At 45.8% G+C, this 26,591-nt stretch overlaps 1 protein-coding gene across 9 annotated transcripts in view; it reads left to right on the top strand.

The window, feature by feature from the left end:
- Positions 1–24,132: 24,132 nt before the first annotated feature.
- The window catches only part of VRK1 (VRK serine/threonine kinase 1), a 41,087-nt gene continuing 38,628 nt past the window's right edge, over positions 24,133–26,591 (top strand). For all 9 annotated transcript variants that reach the window (XR_014788463.1, XR_014788459.1, XM_084839472.1 and 6 more), the window contains exon 1: positions 24,133–24,244. The gene's annotated coding sequence lies outside the window, so the exon portion shown is untranslated. The remainder of the gene's footprint in view (positions 24,245–26,591) is intronic.

Raw genomic sequence — 26,591 nt, 5'->3', positions numbered from 1 at the left:
CAGACAAGACGGAGGTACTGTTAGTGGGTGGTTCGTCTGCCCGGCTAGGTGATATTCAACCTGTTCTGGAGGGGGTTGCACTCCCCCTAAAGGATCAGGTTCATAGTTTGGGGGTGCTCTTGGATCCAGAACTGTCACTTGAGGCACAGGTGAACTCAGTGGCACGGAGCACTTTTTATCAGCTTAGGCTGGTATACCAACTACGCCCTTATCTGGACAGAGATAGCCTAGCTACAGTTATCCATGCTCTGATAACTTCTTGTCTGGATTATTGCAATGCGTTATACGTGGGGCTGCCTTTGAAAACGGTCCGGAAACTTCAGCTGGTCCAAAATAGGGCAGCAAGATTGTTAACAGGGACTGGCCTGCGAGCTCATATTACGCCAGTACTTTTCCAGCTGCACTGGCTGCCAGTCCATTTCCGGGCCCGATTCAAAGTGCTGGTGTTAACATTCAAAGCCCTTAACGGCTTGGGGCCAGGTTACCTGAAGGATCATCTCCTCCCATATGTGCCTGCCCGGACCTTAAGATCATCATCAGCGGCCCTTCTCCGTGAGCCCCTGCCAAAGGAAGTGAAGCGGGTGGCTACTAGGAGGAGGGCTTTTTCTGTTGTGGCACCCCAGCTCTGGAATGAGCTCCCTAGTGAGGTTCGCCTGGCACCTACATTGTACTCCTTTCGGCGCCAGGTGAAGACCTTTTTATTTTCCCAGGCATTTTAGCATTTTAGCTTTCTAAATTGTTATCTTTGCTGTTTTAAATCTGTATTTTAAACTCCTGTACTGCTGCTAGGTTTTATTGTGGTTGTATTGTTATATTGTGGTTTTAATGTTCTATATATTTTAAATTGTTTTATTGTGTGTTGTTTGGTTTTAATTTTTGTGAACCGCCCAGAGAGCTTCGGCTATTGGGTGGTATAGAAATGAAATGAATAAATAAATAAATAATTTGGGCCTGGAACAAAAGTTAAAGTCGTCTTTGTACAATCAAAATAAAGCGATTTGATTGAAAATCTTTTGTCTATAAATACCTAGCCAAGCAGAGTGTCCTCTCCCTGTTAAAAAGACCTCCCTGTATGTGGGAAGTGCCACATGGCAAGGGCAAAATAATTAAATATTTGGTTTGGCATCACTGCGGGTGGGGTTACTGAGTGTGCTGATGTCAACGATCTTCTTTTACTTGTAATTACCAGGGAAATGCAGGGAGGAAATGCAGTAGCCATGCATTCCTTGTGGTGGCTTAGAGAGCAGACCCACTGAAATCAATGGGACAAATTAGTCAGGACTAACTGATGTCCCATTCACTTCAATGGTTTTACTCTTAATCATGACTAAGTCTGGAATCAGCCCAACATCTAGTTTGGTCCTTATTAAGGCTGCAGTCATATGCATGCTTACTTGAAATTAAGACCCATTGAACCCAGTAGAACTTACTTCCAAACAAAGAATCATAAGGACTGGCCTCTTGATTTATTACATGTTAATAAAATTAAAGAATAATCCATTATTTGTTCCAGTCAAGGATTACTCAAGACTTTTGCTGCCTGAGGTGAAGGACGAGATGGCGCCCTCCCCTTCCATGTATTCCACTGCTCCTGAAGGCACCAGGTTATCTTGGGAAACACACAGCAGGCTTCTCCTTGCTGCCACCTCTTAGCAGCTGCTGCTTGAGGTGACTGCTTCGCTCTGCCTAATGGTAGGGCTGGCCCTGATTCCAATAGTTTTGCACTCATTGGTCTGTCAGAACACTGTTAGATGGGGGCAGTTTCTTCTTGCATGTTTCCCCTTATATCTCTGTAGCTAAAAAGTCTGGAGACGTACTTCAAGAAAAAGGAAAACTGAACATTTTGGAAAGAGGCCTGGAATATTCCGGAAGGGGACAGGGCAGGCTCCTGCAGGAACCCTCTAGATATTGCCCTAATCAATGGCAGGACAAACATCTACCCTCACAAAAGAGAGGTGGGAAGTAATTCATTCTCCAGTCCGTTCAGTTCCCAGCCTGTTTTGTAGGGAATGTTGGGGCTGCCAACAGGAACACCAGTGCCAATTGTGACAGTTGTTGGTGTGAGAGGGGACATCTGTCTACAGAGAAATCTGGATGGGATAACAAAATTATATCCTGGAGGCCACTGAAATGGTCATCAGATAGTAATAACGTCTTCCCATTACTGGCTTGGTTGTGATGTAACCCATTGCCCTGTCAGAGGGGAGAAAGTTCTATCCTCTATAAAGTTGTCATAGAGAAGTAATTTTTTTGCAAACAGGAAAAGCGTTCTCTTCACTGACAGATGGATAGCTGTTGTCAACAGTATCTTGCTTCTATATATTTTCTTGCATTATGAAGTACAGGGCATTATAAAGTACTGAGCAAGTACGTGTGTAAAAAAATGTGCTCTATCACAAGTCTGACCATTAAAATACCGCCCCCCCATTTAAGTACCTGTTCTGGATGTGAATTCTGTTGTATGCTTTGTTTTACTTGACTGGGGATATTAGAGGTCCTTTCAGAAGCTGATAATAGTTATAATCCTGAACCAACACATCCTCGTGACTCAGGAATGCATCTCAGGTTTTGATAGGAGAGGGCAGACTGAAGTATTAATTTAATCCATTTATTAAAATACTTCTACCCTGCCCCTCAGTTACAGACTCCCAAGGGGCTAACATCGTAAATAAATACATATACAAAATGACATCTAATTTTAAAAACAAGTAAAAAGCAGTGACATAATAAAAGTGACAGAGCGAGAATCATCATATATCAGTCTTCCCCTTGAGATGAGGTGTACTACAACTCTGATCATCACCAACCAGTATGACCACTGGCTGGGGATTATAGAAGCTGTAGTCCAACAGGTTTGGAAGACACCAGGTTGGGGAAGGCTGGCATAGATAATACATACCACCACCACCACCACCACCACCTTTAATCTGGACATTAATAGATATTATTATTATTAATAATAATAATTACATTTATATCCTGCCTTTTTTCCTCTTGCAGGTACTCAAGGTGGCTAACATGGTCCTCTTCCTCTCCTTTTTATCCTCACAACATCCCTATAAGGTAGGTTAGGCTGAGAGTAAGTGACTGGCCCAAAGTCATCCAGTGAGCTTCGTGGCCAAGTGGGGATTAGAACCCAGGTTGTGTGTGTACGTGTGTCTCCACCAGTGATTTTCCCTGAGCTGACTGTATTTGGAGGTCGTTAGGGATACATGGCATCTTGGCCATCCAGCAGCCACCCAGGAGCTTATCAGGGAAAAACTGGATTTCCTGAGTCTGCTTAAAGTCCGATTCTTTTCCTTAAGTCGAGTTCTCCCCGGTATAGTTGCTGTGTGCCCCAACCCCCGTATTTACCTCAGGTATGCTAGCCCTGCCCAGGGGTGTGCCCTTCACCATGACCCCGGCCAAGGGGTGTTTCCTGTCCCTGTGTTTCCCAGCACAAACCAGTTAGTGTCTACTCAGAAGTAACTCCCATTGTGGTCCATGAGGCTTGTCCCCTGAATGCGCACACTGGCATTTACAGAGATTCCCCTCAACTGAAATAGCACATTTTAAAGCACCATTTCCCTAAAGGCTGTAAAGTGCTTTCCTGAAGCTGTGATTCTCTATTGTTTGGTTTATTCCCTTCGGAAGTAACTAATTCACACCTTCATTCCTGTGCAGCATAGTGTTAGAAAGGGGGCTGGTTTCCCATTCCTTTGTTTCTGCTCCCTATCTTTCCCAGCACAAACATATGTGTGTCTACTCAGAAGTAACTCCCATTATGGTCAATGAGGCTTGTTACCGAACAGCGCACTCCCAAAGTTACTGAGATTCCCATGTATCAAAATAATGCATTGAGAGAGCATTAATGTCAAAGCTTCAAAGCTTTGATTGATCACAGCAGGGCAGCGAGAACACTGTGTTCCCATAATGATTGTTTATTTACAGAAGTAAGTAATGTGCGGGGGCGGGGGAGAGAGAAGGCGATTATTCACATCTTCAGCAGCTTCAAGGCTAGGGGAATGCTGTGTTCCTGTGATGATTGTTGGTTTAAGGAGTACTAAATGCAGGGCAGGGGGAGAGAAGGAGAGTGATTTTTGGCAAGACACTGGAGGAAACCTCCCAGGATTTTATAGAAGGAGAAAGTGGGGGAGAGCCTAGAGAGGGGGAGCTGCTCTTATTGGTTGAGCAGCCCCTGCCAGTCAGATTATGTTTTATTTTATTTATTTATTATTAAATTTATTAATCGCCCATCTGGCTGGTCACCCAGCCACTTGTACAACATACAATAAAAACAGTTTAAAACAATAAAATTCTACAATAAAAACATTTTCTAAAATACCCTAACCCACCCCAAATGCCTGCCTGAACAACAACGTTTTTAATGCACGACGGAAGCTCATTAAAGAGGGGGCATGATGGAGTTCCCTAGGGAGGGAGTTCCACAGAGTGGGGGCCACCACAGAAAAGGCCCTCTCCCTCGTCCCCACCAGTCTAGCTGTCCTGGCTGATGGGACAGAGAGAAGGCCATCTGAGGCTGATCTTGTTAAGCGGCCTGTCTGGTGCTGCTGGAGGTGCTCCTTAAGATAGGCTGGGCCGGAACCATATAGGGTTTTAAAGGTCAAAACCAACACCTTGAATTTGGCCTGAAAAATAACTGGTAACTCCTTCAGCACTGGAGTGATGTAATCTCGCCGGCAGCTTAATCAGGCGAGCCGCCGCGTTCTGTACCAGCTGCAGTTTCCGAACCGTCTTCAAGGGTAACCCCACGTAGAGCGCATTACAGTATCTAAACGAGAGGAGACCAGGGCATGTACTACCGATGGGAGCAGATGGTCGGGAAGGAAGGGGCGCAGCCGCCGTATCAGATGGAGTTGATACAGCGCTGTCCGGCTCACAGCTGACACCTGAGCCTCCATGGACAGCTGGGAGTCCAAAATGACCCCCAGGCTGCGGACCTGGTCTTTCAAGGGTAGCCGTACCCCATTCAACACCAGGTCAACATCCCCCAGCCTCCTCTTGTCTCCCACCAAAAGTACCTTGGTCTTGTCAGGGTTCAGCTTCAGCCTATTCCTCCCCATCCAGCCACTCACCGTCTCCAGACATTTGGACAGGGATTCTACGGCCAACCTTGGTGAAGATTTAAACGAGAAATGTTCAGATTATGACACAAGCGCACCAAAGCCGATCCCTTGAAAAAATCCAGGTAATCCTCCATTTGCTTTATCTTCCATTGTCATGGAGAAACCCCCTGGGTCTCCCAAGTCCTAGTCCAACACTCTAACCACTACGCTACACTGGCTATCCACATTGTATTATGCCAGTACTTTGCCATGTGCATTGGCTGCCAGTCCATTTCTGGGCCTGATTCAAAGTGCTGGTATTAGCATTCAAAGCCCTAAATGGCTTGGGACCAGGTTACCTGAAGGATCCTGTCCTCCCATATACACCTACCTGGACCCTAAGATAATCTTCAGTGGTCCAGGAGCCCCTAACAAAGTAAATGAAGTGGGTGACTACTAAGAAGAGGATCTTTTCTGCTGTAGCATCCCAGTTGTGGAATGAGCTTCCCAGAGAGGCTTGCCTGGTACCTACACTGTGCTCTTTTCGACGACAAGTAAAGATCTTTTTATTTTCCCAGGCATTTTAGTTTTTCAGTTTCTGTTTTAAAACTGGTCCTGTGTTTTAAATTTTTGCACTGCTGCTAGGTTCTATTTGCTTATTATTTTTATTTTTTATACTATTATTTTAAACTTTTGAATATTTATATTGTATTTTACTGTGTTGTATTTTATGGTTTTAATTGTTGTGAACCGTTCAGAGGGCTTCAGCTATTGGGTGGTATATTTATTATTTATTTACTTACAATATTTATATACCACTCAACATCAAAAGATTTTGGAGTGGTGAACATCAAAGATAAAAGAATAAAACACCATGTCAAAACAATGATTTTTTTTTTTTAAAGAAACAAGTTCTGATAAAACAGAATAAACCGAAACTGGTCACTCAAAGAAGGCTTTCTGAAATAACAGTGGCTTCAGGAGGTGCTGGAAGCAACACAATGTTGGCACCTGCCTGACCTCCAAAGGCAGGGAGTTTCACAGGAAGGGGGCCACCACACTGAAGGCTCTTTTTCTGGTGGACTCCAGCCAGGCCATGGGTCCATGTGGAACCACCAGGAACATGTCCTCTGATGACCTCAGTGACCGGTCAGGTTGGTAAGGAAGGAGATGCTTTCTCAGGTAACCTGGTCCCAAGTTGTTTAGGGCTTTGTACACTAGTACTAATACCTAGTATAGAAATGGAATAAATAAATAAATATAGATAAATAAATACATAATTTGCTTTATTACAAACACATGTATTGGGTTAGATCCAATGTCACACTAGCACAAGTCCAGTAGCGCAATGGCACTTTCTCCCTGTATCCTCCCACTTGCAGCCCTCTGCACTGCCTGAAAATCTGCTCCAGAAGGTTTCCCAGCCTTCCGGAGCATATTTTGAGGGCATGTGGGAGGCTGTGGGTGAGAAGGGGAATCCGACCCCCTGTTCCTGGTTCCGCTGTCAGAACTGCTTCTATCAGCAGAATTGTAGCATCAGATCTAACCCACTGGTTATTTTTGTGATTTTAAAATGAATAGCAAACTTTCATTTGTTAGGAACAACAGCCACAGCAAAGTGTTAAGGCCTTTGGAAGATTAACCTTGCCCCCCCCCCCATCAATGTATTTTAAGAGGCAGTGTTTGATACATTTTATCCCTGCTTTGAAAGATCAGGGTGTTTCTGAGAAATCATTAGATTTGGCACAGGGTGAACGCTTCTTGAACATACCCTGCGTTCAATTTGTCTGCATCGCCAAGGACTTGGTCCTTTAAACAGCATCCTTGAAAATGATAACAGCTTAAATCTTGTTTGAAGTATTTACTTAATTTTGTTTGAAGTGTGTGTGATAAGAACATAAGAACATAGGAAGAGCCCTGCTGGTTCAGTACAAGGGTCCATCCAGTCCAGCATTCTGTTCACACAGTGGCCAACCAGCTGTCGACCAGAAATCCACAAGCAGGACAGGAGCGCAACAGCGCCCTCCCACCCATGTTCCCCAACAACTGGTGTACACAGGCCTACTGCCTCTGGTACTGGAGGTAGCATGCAGCCATCAGGACCAGTAGCCATTGATAGAGTTCTCATCCAGGAATTGGTCTATTTGTTTGGGCTACATCTGTTATTATGTTAAGGAGCCTTTGTTCATGCTTCTATAGTTGCGTTTAGAGCAAAGGCTCTCTGTTGTGCATGATATCAAACTGGTATATATATATCTAATAATCAAGTCTAGTCATAGAAGGGTTGACACAGACAGGGCTTAAACAGTCACTGAGCGATATGTGTTAAGCATGCTGTCTTTAGGATACTTGTGTATCATTTTGTCTGCACCAGAGAGCAGATGGGAACATTCTTAGGACCCCGATGCAGTTACATTAAAAAAAGCTACCGACCAAAGCACATGTTACTTTAAAGACATAGCTAGCAGTTATATCTTTCCTTCGCACCTTTTTGTTTGTTTGTTTACCCTACAGTAAGTGTGCACCCCTCCCCCCAATTTGGATGGGGACCCAGTCCTGATCCAGATTCCCCTCTCCCTGATGAGTGCAATATATATTGCCAGATAGTGACCTCTCTGTTTTTGATGGGATTATGTAGTAATGATGCCTCCTGTTAGAAAGGCAATTTAGCAGAGAAAAACAAAAGAGGCAAAACAGACTGAGCGTTTACCAGTGCCACATGCACAAAAGGCTATCTTAGAATTTTAAATTTTTTTTTTAAAGGCCACACTCTTCTTTAGTGAAGAAAAGTAAAATAGTTTACAAACAATATTCTTGCATATAAGATGCAGGTTCAGCATAGGGTTTCAAAAGGATTCTGTTCAGTCTATACTGTGTTCCATTACACAGGCAGGAGTGAGAGAGCAAACACAAGACATGTTCCTAGCAATGGAGGAGGTGGGGGGGGAGAAGGGGAGGAGCAAAACCACAGGAAACCACACTGTAGGCTATAGAGATCCTAAGGCTAGCTGTGGCCAACATTCCCATGCATTAACTAACTGCAACACTGCCCCCTTCCAGTAACTTTCAGATGAGGTTGCAATATTCCCAAACATTTTAAGGGATCACTATTTGTCAGTATAAATTACAGGCATGCTCCCCACCCCACCCCTGGTCCTGATTGGGACTGCAGCAGTGTGTAGAGTTAATGCCCAATTACCCCCAAGTTAGGGTCTTGATTCAAATCAGGATCCCTGCACTTAATTCTAGAGTACAAAAAGCATAACTGTTAGCTACATCTTTAAAGTAGCGTGAGCTTTACTCATTAATGTGAACAATGTGATTGCATCAGGGACCTAAGAACGCTACCATCTGTCTGCTCTCTGGTGCAATGAAAATGCTTTGGGTCAAAGTAGGCCTCAGCCCGCTCAGCGCCTAGAAAGGAGGGTGCATTTGAATGTAAAAAAAGAAAGAAAAGAAAAGCCACTTTGGTTTGCGGTAGACCACATGCTTTGCATGCAAAAGATTCAGATTCATTCCCCTGGCATCTCCAGGTAGGAATGGAAAAGACACTTATCAGAAATCTGTAGAACTGTCGCTGGTCAGTACTGATCTAGATGGAACGATGATTTGGCTTGGGATATGGCAGTTCCCTATTGATGTAAGTGTGATAAATAAAGTTCTCGACTGTCTTTGCAGTGAAACCGATTTATAGGGCAAAAGTGTTAGCTGTTCCCAGTCTTCTAAACATTTCTACGGAGAAGCATCCTTTGGGGGGTTTTTTGGTCAGTTCTCATTGTTTGGTAACACAATATCAATCTTGCCATCTTCATGCTTTAGATAGATTGGGCAGGGGGAACTGTATTGTAATACTGTCAAAAAACAAAACATGAAACACTTCAACATGTGATTGGCAGGTTGATTACAATAATGCATGTGATTAAACTCTTGGTGTGCTTGTATAACGAACGAGAGGACGTCAGTGGTGATTAACTGTTTTTTTGTTAACTCTCGGTACGTTAACTTTTTGAGTTTGTGTAGCCTGTGCACGAGAACCAACGGGACACCTGATGATGAGTTATTCAGTGGTTTTGTGTCTTTTGTTTATCTTTTTTTTTTAAAAAAGCCAGGAAAAGAGATTGTAATTGGTAATCAGGGAATCAATGAATTGAGCATTAAGTAAGCTAAATACTTTATTTATATGTGATGTAAATTACATGGATGCAAACAGAATAGCACAAAGTTACCTGCATGTTATACTTGATGGGAGGGTAAGCCCAAATTTTTGCTATTGTCCCCAAAGCAGTGGGCGTTTGAAGGGTATCATTCAAAAAATGATGATTGGAATAGGATTCAACGATATGGAGGTTTTTCTGTGGGCTGCACATACACCTGTGGCACAGTGGGTCAATCCAAAACCTACTCTGCTTACTTGGGGTATCAGTCCTTCTGGGGCGAAGGCCGCATCCCTCCATCAGTGTGGCCTGGCTGCAGCAAACCCGCTCCCCCTGAGAGCACATTTTCATTGTTACATAAGGGTGGAGCTAGCCATGGAAGTCAAAGGGGTTAATGGGGGGTGAGGACAGGAAAAGGTGGTGACTGGGAGGAAAACTCTTAATGAAAACAAGAGGAACTGACAAATACCATCCCCACCCTGAAACTAAAGCTGCAATTAATTGGCTAGAATTATCAATTAATAACATAATTTGATCAACGAAAAAGTACTGCAGTTAATTGGGCAGCAGATTCCTTTAAAACCAAGTGTTACTTTTAATGCCAGTGCTTTTAAAAGCTTCCGTGCTTTTAGTACAAATGCATGGTTACCATTATGTTCAAAGAGATATTCCCCTTCTCTCTTGCCTAAGAAGGAATTTCTGTTCTAAGGTGATGCTTGCTTTGACACTCACTTGCACACACGCGTGCGCCACGCGCACACACTCCACATCTAAAAACAATGCATGCGTTTTGCTCCAGAACAATTGGATTACTCAGATATACATTTATGCAAATTTAGGTTGATTAATTATCAATGGCTAGACTCAAACTTTGATTAATCAGCGAGGATTTCTTTAATCAAGTGACAGCCCAGCCACAAACATATGCAGACCTAGAGCCAATTTCACATGGCTGCTTTCCTTGCCTGTGTGACATAATTTTCCCCCAGGCCTATTATGGTATAGGCCATATGAAAAGTGTTTGTGTTGTGAAAGCTCCAACATATTCTACAAACATTTGGCTTCATATTACCTAGGGGAGGGGTCAACCCTATTTCCTGTTGTGATTTAATGGTGTGCACACTTGCTTCAAAATATGTTTCATTGACATTAATAGAATTTCATTACAATTAAATGCGTTTAGTATTGGGATGTGAACACTGGAAGATATCCCAAGCATCATGTGATCCTCTCAATGGTCTGGTCTGGACATCGTAACAACCTAGGTTTGTTTGTTTTTTAAACCCAGGGCTGTTGGGGATGAGCAGGCGTGCTGATGAACACTGGCTGATTCCTTCTGCTACAAGCAGGAGCAGTGAACAACCCAGAACACTCGTTACCTGGGTTGCTTAGTGTTGCATCTGAACCTCTGGCTTGTCTCTCTTGGGGCAAGCCAGAGAAACAACCCTGGTACAAACCATGGGTTCTTTTTTCTGGCTTGTTGAAGGAGAGACAAGCCAGAGGTCCTGGTTCAAATGCAACGCTAATCCAGGGATGGCGCATCCCTAGGTCATTTAGGCAGTGCGCTAGCATGTTGCCTCGTTCACGACAACCCTCACTTTTTTTTTAAATGGTGGGTTGTCGTGATACATGAACTGCATCAGAATGTAAAGCAGTCTTCCCCAACCTGGTGCCCTCCAAGGTGTGCTAGACTACAATTCCCACACTGAAGAACCAGCTCCATTCAGGGAAGGATGGACAGACAACCAGCAGGGATGCCTTAGATCAGCCTTCCCCCACCTGGTGCCCAACATTTGGAGTTGTCTGTCCATCCTTCCATGACGAACATCCAGTGCAGCTGGTTCTTCAGTCTCCTAGAGAGCTTCTTCTAAGGCATACCTTTATGCCCAATTTGTGACTCACCATGCCAGTTTTAGCCCATTAACCATATACTGTGACTGGCTGCCAGCTGCTTGACACCTCCCCTTTTTTTTAAAGTTCCAGGCTGGCTGCAAGACATTTAGCAAGCCCCTGTTGGATCATCAGACATAGCTGGTGGGATGTGCTTGTCTTGCTGTATCACAAACTCTGCAGGTGTAATTAGGGATGCTGGAGAAATTTGAGACAGACTAAGGCAGCAATCCTATGAGGAGAGGCGGTCGCCTCCAAGTTCGGAGTCGACCACCTATCCAACGCAGGGCAGGAGAAGCACAGTGGAGACCATCTCCTCCACGGTTCTCCTGCCCTGTGTTCGTGGCTAGATAGCTGATTCTGGCTGTCTAGCCACGGGAAGTTGGAGCAGGGGCGGCAGTGGCTGGACAACACATAGGATGTGTCGTACCAACATTTCAACCCTCCCCGCCCTGGGGAATGCCCCGCCCCCGCCCCAGGGAATGCTGTTATGAGTGCAGAGTGCGGGGCCATTCCGCGCTGCCTACGAGGCAGCGCGGGAGGGGGTGGGGGTCAGGGAACTGACCTCGGAGTGTGGGACCAAGGAACCAACCTATCTATGATCATCTAGCCGCTGACTAGCAGCCATAGGATTGCACCCTAAAATGAGTGTGGATTTTTAAGAATCCAACCTGCGGAATCTGCTGTGGAGCGACCCCCTCAGGTCATGTGGAGTCCATGGACTTTTGGATTTTTTTTTTTAAACTTTCCAGAAAGGTATGCATACTAATTCATAGGAAAATACACGTTTCTGCTGAGGAAAAGTTGAATGGAATGGGGGACAATATGCAAAATGTTACATGCTAAGATAACTTATGTAAATTCTTATGAAACCTCTTCCGCAATTATCTGTAGGGATGGCGGAGAATTCCGCCACGGATTTCAGTGAGGCCGAATGCACTGGCATTTGGCCCCCCGAAACCCGTGGCGGAACAGCCTCCCACCCCCCGCCACCCTGCGGAATCCCCCCAGGACGAAACTTACCTGGGGCGGATGCGGAGGCGGCAGCGGCTCCGGTGGCGGCTGGTCTCTTGGCCGGCTGCTGCGGCTGCCATTTGTGTCCCACCAGCCGCGGCCGGGCTGCTGCGGCCGCCATTTGCATTCTGCCAGGCTGCCGTGAGAGGCTACGTAAGTATTTACATAGCCTATCACGGTAAAGGCAGCCATGCAAATGGCGGTCACTATGCCATTTGCGTGGCTGCCTTCACCGTGATAGGCTATGTAAATACTTATGTAGCCTATCACGGAAAGAGCAGCGGCGCAAATGGCATAGCGGCTACCGTTTGCGTCCCTGCTCTTTGCCTTGATAGGCTACATAAATACTTATGTAGCCTATCACGGCAGCCTGGTAGAATGCAAATGGCGGCCGCAGCAGCCCGGCCGCGGCCGGAATTCTGGCTGCGGAGCTGCCGTGGAGCAGAGCTGGCCAGGGAGGATTCTGGGGGGGGGGACGGAGCACCTCCCCCCCACCGCGGATCCCCCATTGTGGAGCCAGGTAAGGGATTCGTACATCCCTAATTATTTGTGTATTTTTCCGCATGAGGGGAAAAAAAGTTCTCATCCATATGCAAACAGATGATGGAACAAAAGCTTTTTGTTCTGTCGTGTGGTTTTAAGCTTTCTGTATTGTTTTAAGCTTTCATATTTTATATTGTTTTGTGCTGCATTTTGTGGCTTTAGTTTTTGTGAACTGCCCACAGATCTTCGGCTCTTGGGCAGTATAGAAATGAAATAAATAAATAAATAAACAAACCGGACAATCTATGAAACACAAAAGAAGTGGATTTTACACAGTCCATGCATCCCTACGTGTAATCCAAGGTGTAGGAACTTTAGCGTTTAGGCCTTTCAGTTATACGTATTAGCAGCAAATGAGGATTTACACACACACACACACACACACACACAGCATCTTCTGCCTCCTTGCATTGTGACTGGTCCTAATTACCTCAAGAAATCGCTCTTTGATCAGTAAAGTGTTATCACTAAAGGCCAAACTCACTTCATTCAAGAGCTTTGCATCCTCCCAGCAATAAAGAGTGGCAAATAATACATTTATAGATTCTGGGGTTCTTGTTTTTAAATAGCATGTATTACAAACACTGCTCACATTTAATACAGTTATGTTTAGAGGTATGCTAATGGCCACAAGAAAGTTTTTTCAAACCTCCATAATGCGCTTTAATCACCGGCTGGAGATCAAAAACCACCATGATTTTTATACAGCATGGGCAGCTTCCAGGACTGCCTTACATGGAAACAGATCAATGGCAAAATTGGTAGATACAGCAAAGCATTTGCAATAAAAGCTTTTTATGTATCTTGTTCAAAGCATGTAAGTGCCTTTTAGATCACTGATTGAACTGTAGACAGTATAAAGTGGAACCTTTTAATACTAAAATAAATTTCCAGAGTAAAAATTCCATTATAGGGAAAAGTGTTTTTCCTGCAGTGGATAGATAATAATTCTTTCACACGTAATGGGATTCATGAAATGTTTGATGATAAACAGAAGTCCTCTGTACCGCCATAGCAAGACTGTACTGCTTGTGTGGGCCTGGATGAGATATATTGTGTGTGCTTTCTCCAAGACGGTGATTAGAAGGTCTAATGATGGTATAGGTAAAAAGGTAAAGAGCCCTGTCTTCAATGCAAATTTGGGGCCATAACTAAAGGAAGCACAGCAACTTTGAAAGTCACCAAACCTCCCTTTAATTTGGGTTACAAGCCTGCATTTCTTTAAGAGGCTCCCCGGTTGAATTTGTTGAAGGGCATCATTCACCTGGTATCACAAGGAAAGCCATTTTAGGGGCTAGATCCAATGTAAGATTTTGTAACCACACAATAGTCATTGGAGTGATAGTTATTCCCCATGGATGTATATGAATGAGGTTATTTATAGGATTTTTTTAAACCTGCTCCTCTGTCAAAAAGGCTCCCAGAGCAGCTTGCCAATAAGAAACAAGACAGTCCTTGTCTGCAAGCTTACAATATAAAGAGACACATCACAAAAGGAAGAAAGGATGGGAAGAGGGAAAAGCAGCAAGCGGTTTTTCAGCAGGGCTCATCTCTGCACCTCTACTGCAGGCAGCCTGCTGGAATGGTTGTTGGTGGTGAAAGTTAAGGGATGAGCCTGATGGAGGTGGTTTTAGTATGCTCCTTTCTGTCCTGGATCTCTTGCTAGCCAGGTTCAAGGGTCCCAGGTCCAGTCCCTGGCATCTCCAAACAGAAATGGGTAAGCCCCGTTATTTTGGAACTGGCATGTGGGAATATGTATGAAGCATGGCTCAAGTCCAGGCCCAGCATCAGCCAGTGGCATCCTTGAGGGCCTGCTGCTGTTGACACTAGCTGCCATGGGCCTCTCTTTCTAGTGCTCCTCTAATGAGCACTGGGCAGCTGCCATTGTAATTGCCCACAGTGCTCTGGAACACTGCCCCCCACCCCACAGAAGTCAACAGGAGGAGTGGAAATGATGCCTGCTGACACAGTGGCCATCAATACAGTGGGGCTACCAGGGCCTCATGCCAAGGAACCCTTCAAACGTGGGACTGGCTCTGCCCTTACCAAATTGGTGGGGTTGCCCCCCCCATTGTTTGACCCGAAGTCCTGAGCATGTGCCTCTGCTTCCCAAATCCTACACCACTACACTTGTGGGTGCAGGCAGTGCCAATTGCTATCCGCCAGCTCATATCCCCATTCATTCTTCACCATCCCTTTCCACGTCTGCTACATGTGGCATTGTTTGCCCCTTTTCCTGTCCACCTCCAGGAATGGATCATTATTTCCTGTTGTGTTGTTTCTGGTTAGTGATAATCCAGATGGGGGTTAAAAAAAAGCATGGGCACTTCAGATACAACTTGGGGTGGGGCTTATGGTGCTCTAGCAATGCTAGGGTGCCCCACCCATGGGAGTTTGTGTGGGGGCGTCTTTCCACTTTAGTCTTGGCAGGCAAAAGCATGGCAGGCAAGAATGCAAAACAGCAATAAATGAAGCAGTATTTATTTTAAGCATTTTTACCCTGCTGTTCGGCTGAAAAGGCTCCAGCAGCCGTTTACACAAAAAATCAATAAGCGCAACACCAAAACAAAGGGGAAGTATTTGAAAGACACATGTGTTGAGAATGTAAGAAGACATCGACAACACTGAGAATGGCACCATAAAATAACTAGCTCGGTTCAGATGTTACAACGATCCATGGTTTGGCACTACAAGATCAAGCCTTCAAAGAGCCTCAGGCTCATATGTGTGCCCTTCAGCCCTTACCTGATTCCTTCCCTCCTTTCCTGATCTGAGACAAACCATAATTTAAAAAAGTTTGTAATCCTAAGCACACTTTTGGGAGAGTAAATGTCAAATACATGATTGCATTTCATTTATCTTTTTTGAAATTACGTACTTTGGGGGAGAAGGATCAAGACTAGGACCATAACAACATAAAACGAGCCATGCTGGATCAGACCAAGAGTCCATCTAGTCCAGCATTCTGTTCACAGTGGCCAACCAGCTGTTGACCGGGAACCCACAAGCAGGGCACAAGTGCAACAGCGCCCTCCTGCCCATATTCCCCAGCAACTAGCGTAGGCATACTGCCTTGAATACTGCAGGTAGCGCATAGCCATCAGGACTATAATAGATTGTATCATAGAATCATAGGGTTGGAAGTGGCCTAGAAGACCACTGAGTCCAACCCCCTGCTCAGTGCAGGAAGCCTGATTCCCAGGCGGTCTCCCATCCAAGTACTAACTAGGGCTGATCCTGCTTAGCTTCCGAGATCAGATGAGATCAGGCACATCACCAGTAGCCACTGATAGCCTTGTCCTCGAGGAATTTGTCTAACCCCCTTTTGAAGCCATCCAGATTGGTGGCCATCGCTACATCTTCTGATAGAGAATTCCATAGTTTAACTATGCGCTGTGTGAAGACCTTCCTTTTATCTGTCCATGGGCATGTCCATGCAATAGCTGCATCTTGTATCCTATTTACTGTAGAGATTGCTCTCATGTAACTGTACTTTACATTCCAGGTGTAAAGTTCTAACAATAAGTTTGTTAATGAGATAAAGTTAAGGTTATTGGGCTTATTGATTGGGTCATATAACCAGGATCCAGGTGTGACATTATAACCATCTTCAGATTTAGAAAGAGGAGAGCAGGGTAAAGAAATAGCAGTTTGTTTGCAGCATAGTTTGTTATGAAGTAGCTCTCTTTTGAGTGAACAGCACTGACTCCATTTTGAGACCCTTCAAAAAGCCAGGCATCTTCATCCCCAGCCTTAGCAAAGGTGGGAGAAAGGCACAGGAATGGGATTGAGAGCATCATGCAAGACTAGATCAAGCAATTCAGCTTCTAGTGGACTTCTTAAAATGCATTCCCCAAAGGCAAAGGTGGGAGTAAAAATTCAGCAAAACAGAATGTGCTGGATAGAAAGAGTGGTATTTGGTGAGTTGCCTACTCAGCTACCTGCAATATGCTCCCATTGTGGAACTCCCGCCTTGACACTTGCCTTGAAGACAATCATTAACATGCAAGGTCATCTTTTGTTAAAAGGGTAAGAGATAGCAAGTATGACGTTTGTTTCTGGCAAGCACAGCCATTGTTCCCAAGCACCCTATTTTGTTATATGGGATGGGAGGCCAACTCAGTCTTTCTCTCATAGCAAGCAGCACCATTTCCAGTGTCTATTGGCAGTTTCTGGCTCATCATAGTTGTGATGTCAGTGCCTTTCTCTGAACTGTATAAGAAGCCTCAGGTTGGGGCAGTCCTGGGTACCCCTCTTCCCGGAAGTGGGGGGCCATGCTGCTGAAATCCCTAGGCACCTCACCCCTCCAGGGGTGTAGTGCCACACTGCTGCTGAAATCACTCAGTCTCTCTCTTCCCAGAGGAAAGGCTCCATGCTGAAATCGCTAAGCTCCTTGCTTGCCAGAGCAAGGTGCCAACAGTGGGTGCTTTGCTTTCCCTACTCAAGGCTCTCTGCATTCCTTCTTCACCTGAGACCAGGAAATGCAGTGCACACTAGTTCCTGTCTGCAGGAAAGGGCTTCAGCCCAAGGAAAAGTATATTGCTTTTGGAGGTTTTTAAGTACAAATTGTAGCCTCCACCCCTGCTTTCCGTGTGTGTGTGTGTGTGTGTGTGTGTGTGTAGGCTTCAGGCCTCAGGAAGACTCTTTCCCACAGTCTCGAAAAATACTTTTATGCCTGGAGCTCAGCTTCACCAAGAATGCAGCTAATTTCCCCACCAAAGCATAACTTGGTGAAGGCTGGAGCGTCCCCACTTGGTCTTAAGTGTTAAATCCATTTGCTCAGCTAATTCCCCCAAGACCAGCTTGTATATTTGAATCTTTGTATACCTCAATAAATGTGCCAATGTGGCGTTATCCTCTCCAACGGTGTGTGAGTATCGCCTTCTTAGCCATAGACGCTCTATTGCCAATGTCTAAAGATTCCTTATAAGCGGGTGTGTGAGTCTTGTTACAACATGTGCAAGTTCATACAGAGGTCTACCTAGAGCACATCACGTAACAGCTTATTAAATACTCATGTAGCAAAAATTCAAGAATACAGATGACGTTGTCTCCAAGCTTAAGGCTGCAATCCTATATAAACTTCACCCTCACCTTCATAGGCTCATTGCCTGTTCTGGATGGGGCTCCACTCTGAAATATCAGGTTTGCCATCTGGGGGTACTCCTAGATCCATCACCGTTGCTGGAGGCCCAAGTGGCCCGGACAGCTTGGAGGGCATTTTACTAGCTTCAGCTGGTTCACCAGTTATGGCCTCTCCTGGGTGGGATAGCTTGGCCACAGAGGTACAGCACTAGTGACCTCAAGACTGGATTACAGCAATGTGCTCTATGTGGAGCTGCCCTTAAGGCTGCTACAGAAGCTGGAGTCAGTGCAGAACGCAGCAGTTTGGCTATTGCTGGGAGCTGCCCTTTTTCAGCATCTAACTCCTTTGCTGAGGGAACTGCACTGGCTGCCTATTTGCTACTGGGTCAAGTTTAAGATTTTGGTTATTGTTGTTCAGTCGTTCAGTCGTGTCCGACTCTTCGTGACCCCATGGACCATAGCACGCCAGGCCTTCCTGTCCTGCGCTCTCTCCCGGAGTGTACTCAAGTCCATATTCATTGCATCGGTGATGCTATCTAGCCATCTCATCCTCTGCCGTCCCCTTCTCCTTTTGCCTTCAATCTTTCACAGCATCAGGGTCTTTTCCAGGGAGTTTTCTCTTCGCGTTAGGTGGCCAAAAGATTTGAGCTTCAGCTTCAGGATCTGTCCTTCCAATGAGCACTCAGGGTTGATTTCCTTTAGGATGGACTGATTGGACCTCCTTGCAGTCCAGGGGACTCATAAGACGCTTCTCCAGCACCACAGTTCGAAAGCATCGATTCTTCTGCGCTCAGCCTTCCTTACAGTCCAGCTCTCACAGCCATACGTTGCTACTGGGAAAACCATAGCTTTGATTAGACTATCATCTTTGTCGGCAAGATGATGTCTCTGCTTCTTACAATGCTGTGTACTAAGCCCTAAACAACTTGGGACTAGGATACCTGAGAGAGCACCTTCTCCCTTACTATCCTGTCTGTTGTTTGTACACTAGTAGCAAAACCACTAAGGTCATTAGAGTCCACCCGGAGAAGAGCCTTCAGTGTGGTGGCTCCTTTCCTGTGGAACTCCCTGCCTCTGGATATCAGGCAGGCGCCAACACTGGGTTGTTTTTGGCACCTCCTGAAAACAGCTCTTTTCCAGGAAGGCTTTATTCATTGGCTGACCAGCCTCAGTTTCATTGGCACTGCTTTTTAAAGAATAATTTTAATATCATGTTTCATTCTTTTTATCTTTTGTTCATTTTATCTCTTGTTCTTTACCGCTCTGGAATCTGTTTAGATGTGGAGCGGTATACAATTGTAAATAAATAAATAAATTTACGTAGAAGTAAGTCTCACTGAACATTCTTCTGAGTGGACATATATAGGATTGCATTGTAAAGTACAACTTAAACAGAGACAGGGCGCAATCCTAATCAAGTTTAAAAAGTCCTATAATTCCCAGCATTCCCTAGCCAGCATTTTTAGATAGACTTTTTTTCTCTCAAAACACACATAAGATTCCACCCTTAGGATGTAATCCTAACAAATTACACCCTCAATGATTGTAAGCCCCCAAACATGGAGGCTTCCAATCATCCGATGAAGGCAGGAAGAGCGGTGGAGGAAATCTTCACCTCTCCATCTTCCCACCATGCATTTTGCACTACATGGGCTTTTTTGCCTGTCTAGCTGGGGCACTTGGGGGGGGGAGGAGGAGGCTTGAGAGACCTCAGAATAGCTTGTATCCAGTCTCCTTCCCTCCCTGCCCACTGAAACGCCCCCTTTCCCCCCTATCCGAGGTCGCTTTTCTGACCTTGGAGAGCAGCCAGCACTGTTCTTTCCACACTGGCTGCAAGGGGTCAGATCTCCGAGGTCAGAGCACTGTTGCTGACCTCGGAGGTAGTACTCAGAACAATCCTGTATCCCCTCAGATGCTGTCTAGGGGCCACAGGATTGCTCCCTCAATTCATTAGATGAAGGTTAGATGGGAAAAAGCCCACTTTTTAAATACGTATGTATAACCACACACACGTATTATATAAACATTTTAAAAATGTATATATAAATGTGTACACACATATATATATGGTAGAGGTTAAAGAGAGCTAGTTAATTCATTATTTGAAAGTCAGATGGGGAAAATGCTTTTCAAATATGTATCTATAAACACACACATTATATATACATACATGTTGTTGTTCAGTCATTCAGTCGTGTCCGACTCTTCACGACCCCATGGGCCATAGCACGCCAGGCCTTCCTGTCCTCCACTCTCTCCCGGAGTGTGCTCAAGTTATATATATATATACACACACACACACACACACATATAGTACAAGTTAAAGAAAGCAAGTTAATTAATTACTGGAAGGTCAGATGGGGAAAACGCTTTTCAAATACATATCTATAAACACACACACATATTATATATATATATATATATATATATAGTACAAGTTAAAGAAAGCTAGTTAATTCATTACTGGAAGGTTAGATGGGGAAAACGCTTTTCAAATACGTATCTATAAACACACACACACACACACACACACACACAGATATATATATATATATATATATATATATATATATATATAGTACAAGTTAAAGAAAGCTAGTTAATTCATTACTGGAAGGTCAGATGGGGAAAACGCTTTTCAAATATGTCTCTATAAACACACACATTTTATATATATATATATATAGATAGATAGTACGCCCCTTCATGGATCACGGCCTTGTTGTGGCGAAGGGGCTTGCGTAACTCAGTGAAGCCATAAGCTATGCCATGCAGGGCCACCCAAGACGGACAGAGAGTTCTGACACAATGTGGTCCACTGGAGAAGGAAATGGCAACCCACTCCAGGATTCTTGCCAAGAAAACCCCATGGAACGTATCACAAGGCTAAAAGATATGACACCGGAAGATGAGCCTCTCAGTTCGGAAGGTGTCCAATATACTACTGGGGAAGAGCAGAGGGAATTTCCAAGTAGCGCCAGAAAGAGTGAAGCGGCTGGGCCAAAGCTGAAAGGGCACTCAGCTGTGGATGTGTCTGGTGGTGAAAAGAAAATCCGATGCTGTAAAGAACAATATTGTTTAGGAACCTGGAATGTCAGATCAATGAATCAAGGTAAGCTGGAGGTGGTCAAACATGAGATGGCAAGACTGAACATCAACATCTTGGGAATCAGCGAACTAAAATGGACAGGCATGGGTGAATTTAATTCAGGTGACCATCATATCTACTACTGTGGACAAGAATCCCTTAGAAGAAATGGAGTAGCACTCATAGTCAACAAAAGGGTGGGAAAAGCAGTACTGGGGTACAATCTCAAAAACGATAGAATGATCTCAGTACGAATCCAAGGCAAACCATTCAACATCACAGTAATTCAAGTCTATGCCCCAACCACTGAGGCCGAAGATGCTGAGGTTGATCGGTTCTATGAAGACCTACAACACCTTCTAGAACTAACACCAAAACAATATGTCCTCTTCATCATAGGGGATTGGAATGCTAAAGTAGGAAGTCAAGAAATCACCGGGATAACAGGCAGGCATGGCCTTGGTGTACAAAATGAAGCAGGATAAAAGCTAATAGAGTTTTGCCAAGAGAACACGCTGATCACAGCAAACACTCTTTTCCAACAGCACAAGAGACGACTCTACACATGGACATCACCAGATGGTCAATATCGAAATCAGATTGATTATGTCCTTTGCAGCCAAAGATGGAGAAGCTCTATACAGTCAGTAAAAACAAGACCTGGAGCTGACTGTGGCTCAGATCATGAGCTTCTTGTTGCAAAATTTCAGCTTAAATGGAAGAACGTAGGGAAAACCACTAAACCATTCAGGTATGACCTCAATCATATCCCTTATGAATATACAGTGGAGGTTAGGAAAAGATTTCAGGGATGAGACCTGATAGACAGTGTGCCTGCGGAACTATGGACGGAGGCCCATAACATTGTTCAGGAGGCAGCAACGAAATCCATCCCAAAGAAAAAGAAATGCAAGAAAGCCAAGTGGCTGTCTGATGAGGCTTTACAAGTAGCTGAGGAAAGAAGGGAAGCGAAAAGGAAGGGAGAAAGGGGAAGATATACCCAACTGAATGCAGAGTTCCAGAGAATAGCAAGGAGGAACAAGAAGGCCTTCTTAAATGAACAATGCAAAGAAATCGAGGAAAACAACAGAATGGGAAAGACTAGAGATCTTTTCAAGAAAATTGGAGATCTCAAGGGAATGTTTTGTGCAAAGATGGGCATGATAAAGGACAAAGAAGGCAGGGACCTAACAGAAGCAGATGAGATTAAGAAGAGGTGGCAAGAATACACAGAAGAACTATACAGGAAAGATCTGAATGTCCCTGATAGCCATGATAGTGCGGTCACTGAACTTGAGCCGGACATCCTCGAGAGTGAAGTCAAGTGGGCCTTAGGAAGCATTAGTAACAACAAAGCTAGCGGAGATGACAGTATTCCAGCCGAGCTATTTAAAATCCTAAAAGATGATGCTGTTAAAGTGCTGCACTCAATATGCCAACAAATTTGGAACACTCAACAGTGGCCGCAAGACTGGAAAAGGTCAGTTTCCAATTCCAAAGAAGGGCAATGCCAAAGAGTGTTCAAACTACTGCACAATTGCGCTCATTTCACATGCCAGGAAGGTTATGCTCAAAATCCTACAAGCTAGGTTTCAGCAGTATGTGAACCAAGAACTACCGGAAGTACAAGCTGGGTTTCGAAGAGGCAGAGGAATTAGAGATCAAATCGCCAACATTTGCTGCATCATGGAGAAAGCAAGAGAATTCCAGAAAAACGTCTATTTCTGCTTCACTGACTACGCGAAAGCCTTTGATTGTGTGGATCACAACAAACTGTGGTAAATTCCTAAAGTGATGGGAGTACCAGACCACCTTACCTGTCTCCTGAGAAACCTGTACGAGGGTCAAGAAGCAACAGGAAGAACCAGACATGGAACAACCGAGTGGTTCAAAATTGGGAAAGGAGTACGACAAGGCTGCATATTGTCACCCTGCTTATTTAACTTATATGCAGAGTACATCATGAGAAACGTCGGGTTGGATGAATCACAGGTCGGAATTAAGATTGCCGGGAGAAATATCAACAACCTCCGATATGCAGACGATACCACCCTAATGGCAGAAAGCGAAGAGGATCTCAAGAGCCTCTTGTTGAGGGTGAAAGAGGAGAGTGCAAAAGCTGGTTTGAAACTCAACATTAAAAAAACGAAGATCATGGCATCTGGCCCCATCACTTCCTGTCATATAGAAGGGGAAGAAATGGAAGCTGTGACAGATTTTACTTTCTTGGGCTCCAAGATCACCGCAGACGGTGACTGTAGCCATGAAATTAAAAGACGCTTGCTCCTTGGGAGGAAAGCTATGGCCAACCTAGACAGCATAGTAAGAAGCAGAGACATCACCTTGCCGACAAAGGTCCGTCTAATCAAAGCTATGGTTTTCCCAGTAGTAATGTATGGCTGTGAGAGCTGGACTATAAGGAAGGCTGAGCGCCGAAGAATTGATGCTTTCAAACTGTGGTGCTGGAGAAGACTCTTATGAGTCCCCTGGACTGCAAGGAGGTCAAATCAGTCCATCCTAAAGGAAATCAACCCTGACTGCTCATTGGAAGGACAGATACTGAAGCTGAAGCTCCAATATTTTGGCCACCTAATGCGAAGAGAAAACTCTCTGGAAAAGACCCTGATGCTGGGAAAGACTGAAGGCAAAAGGAGAAGGGGACGGCAGAGGATGAGATGGCTAGATAGCATCCCGGATGCAATGAATATGAACTTGAGCACGCTCCGGGAGAGAGCGCAGGACAGGAAGGCCTGGCGTGCTATGGTCCATGGGGTCACGAAGAGTCGGACACGACTGAACGACTGAACAACAACAACATATAGTACAAGTTAAAGAAAGGTAGTTAATTCATTACTGGAAGGTCAGATGGGGAAAACGCTTTTCAAATACGTATCTAAAAACACACATACACTATATATATATATATATCAAGTTAAAGAAAGCTAGTTAATTCATTACTTTAATCTATAAACACACACCTGTGTGTATGTATATATGTGTCTGTCTGTATATATATATACACACACACACACACACACATATATATTAGTAGGCTCCCCCCCCCCAGATCAGACTCCACGCGGAGGGCAGCTGGGGGCGCGCTGGAGAGTCGGGCGCACGCGCAGCGCAGGTGCCGCCGCCCAACCCCCGCCTCGCTCCCCGCGGACCAGGCGCAGAGGGGCGGGGCGCCGCGCTGCGGCGTCCACTCAGGCGCCGCCCTCGCGCGCCGCCCCGCCCCGCCCCGCCGATCCCCGCGCGCACGAAGCCGGAAGCGGCCGCTGTCCCCGCGCGGGAACTCCGAACTTCCGCCCCTGCCCGTATCCGGTGTGGCGCGAAGGCTGCAGGGTTGTGCGCGGATGGCTGAGGGCGAGCAGCGCGCCCGCTGTTTCCTCTCCCGGGGTCTCGTCGGTCGACGACTCCTCTAGGTACGGGTGCGGCTCCGCCTTTCTCGGCTGCCTTTACGCGGGCGGGGGGCGTCAAGCTGGCCGGTGACCGCTGCTGTCCTCTTGGGCGGCCGCGGCTGACGGGGAGCCGCTCCCCTTCCCCGCCTTCGCCTCCCGCTCCCCGGTTCTGCCGCTCTCCACCTTCGTCCTCCAGCGCCGCGGCCGGTGCCAGCCTTCCCTCAACCGGGTGCTCTCCAGAGGCGTTCGACTACAACTCCCAGCATCCCCCGCAGCCAGCCGTGTTGTAGGCCGGCGCATCTGGAGGGCACCAGGTTGGGGGAAGGCGGCCCTGTGCCCTTCTGAGGAGGCTCCCCTGACGCCTGGGGCTGCAGGAGGCGGGAGGGGCGCGTTTAGTTCCTGAGCAGAGTACAGCGTGCCAGCAACTGGGGAGGGGGGCAGTTCAGTGGCCGAGCACCTGCGTTGCATGCAGAAGGCCCCAGGTTCAGTTCCTGGGTAGGGCTTCTCCAGGTAGGGCTAGGAAGAAAACCTGCCTGAAATCCTGAACCACCATTGCTGCCAGTCAGTGTCGACAATACTGGGTTAGATGGACCCATGGTCTGACTCCGTATAAGGCAGTTTCCTATGTACTGCTTGAGCTTCTTTGGTTCCAGCCTTTCATAATGGTGGAGGAGAGGCAGGTTACATATTGCAAGTAAATAAATAAAAGTAATGGAAATATTCACAGACCAGGTCTACAGCCCCCCTCCGCTCCAGCCAGCCTGACCAATGGGATGATGGGAATTGTAATCTAAAGCATCTGGAATGGCCCAAGTTGAGGGAGGCCGCCATAGCTCTTTATGTGTGTTCCCCTTTTTGGCACACGGCTGTCTTTAAATAAAGGGAGGGCCTCCAACAACTTTTTCTTCTTTTGATGGGGGTGGGGGGAAGTGGTGTGTCTCATTTTCAGTTAGTTGTCTTGGTCAATTTCCAATATGCAGTGACGTTTTTCCAAGAATTTTGAAGCCATGGAAAAAAAAATGAAATTTGGGGGGAAAACAAGCAATATTTACTTTTTTTGGCGTTCTCCATGGATCAAGAGTCACTTTGTTGCTTTAGGACAGCCTTCCCCACCCTGGTGCCTGCCAGATGTTGTGGACTTCAACTCCCATTAGCCCCTGCCAGCATGGCCAGTGGTTAAGAATCAGGGGAGTTGTAGTCCAAAACGTCAGGAGGTTGGTGAAGGCTGGCTTATAGAGTTCCGGTTTCAAACCTAATGGTACTTGCCTGCTTGCTAAAAGGGAGCAACCTTGCTGCAATAAACAACAGTTTGTGGTGGATTAGAGCACCACCAAATGAGGAAGGACATCAGCTGTTGAGTCATTCTGTGTTCCCACACAGCAGAAACGTTGTACTCAAAATAAATGAGAGTCATGTTCATTTTAGCTCTATGCAGTGTGGATGGAAACGTGTAGTAGCCGCTTAGAAAGGGAATAACGGCAAAAGCAATGATGCAGAATAGTCATTCATGTCCTTGTTCTGTCCAGACTAGACGATTGTAAAGCTGCCTCTGAACAACGTCGTCTGGTGGAGGGTGTTCCAGACCCCAAACTCTAGTGTTGTTGCAACTGTTCTGATTGCCAATTTGCTTCTGCGTCTAATTGAAAGTGCTGGTCTTAGCCTCGTCTCGGGCTGCTTAGGGCCTTAAAGGTTATCTTAGCCCGCAATCCTGTGGGAATAGGCGCCGCCTCCGAACTCAGAGGCGACTGCCTAAGAAATGCAGGGCAGGAGAAGAGTGGAGGGGATCGTTCCCTGCATTTGTAGCTAGACAGCTGATTTCGGCTGTCTAGCCGTGGGAAGGTGGAGTGGGGGAGGCGGCTGCTGAATGACACATAGGATGTGTCATATCTGCGTTTCCGCCTTCCCCACCCTGGAATGTCCCCAGAACGCCCTGTTTTTGCCACTCTGCACTTCTCTTCCAAGTGCGCTGCGTGGGGCCGTTCCATGCTGCCTGCAAGGCAGCGCAGGATGTGGGGAAGGTCGGTTCTCCAGGAACCAACCCTCGGACTGTGGGCTCTAAGGTTGGTTCCCAGAAACTGACATATCCTATGGCTGTCTAGCCGCTGACTAGTGGCCATAGGATTGTTCCCTCCACCACTGTAACCTTCAGTATGAACCTGCCTGGGCTCTCCATTTAACAACCAAGGCCCTACTGACAGCTGTTGTCTGAGGTATGGCAGGTAGGGACTTGTAATGTGCCCCTTTTAGTTGCAGGTCCCCAAAGGGAAGCTTTGGGAAGCTTCTTTCCTCCCCAAAGAAGTCTGCCTGTCTGTTGCCTTGCTGGCCTTTCAGTGTGCGGTCAAAATGTGGGTTTTCCAAAAAGACTTTAAGA

Source organism: Heloderma suspectum, chromosome 1, assembly GCF_057233095.1.
Source record: "Heloderma suspectum isolate Gila_16-S chromosome 1, 16-S_ref, whole genome shotgun sequence".
Taxonomy (NCBI): domain Eukaryota; kingdom Metazoa; phylum Chordata; class Lepidosauria; order Squamata; family Helodermatidae; genus Heloderma; species Heloderma suspectum.
This window is presented reverse-complemented; position numbering and strand designations above follow the sequence as displayed.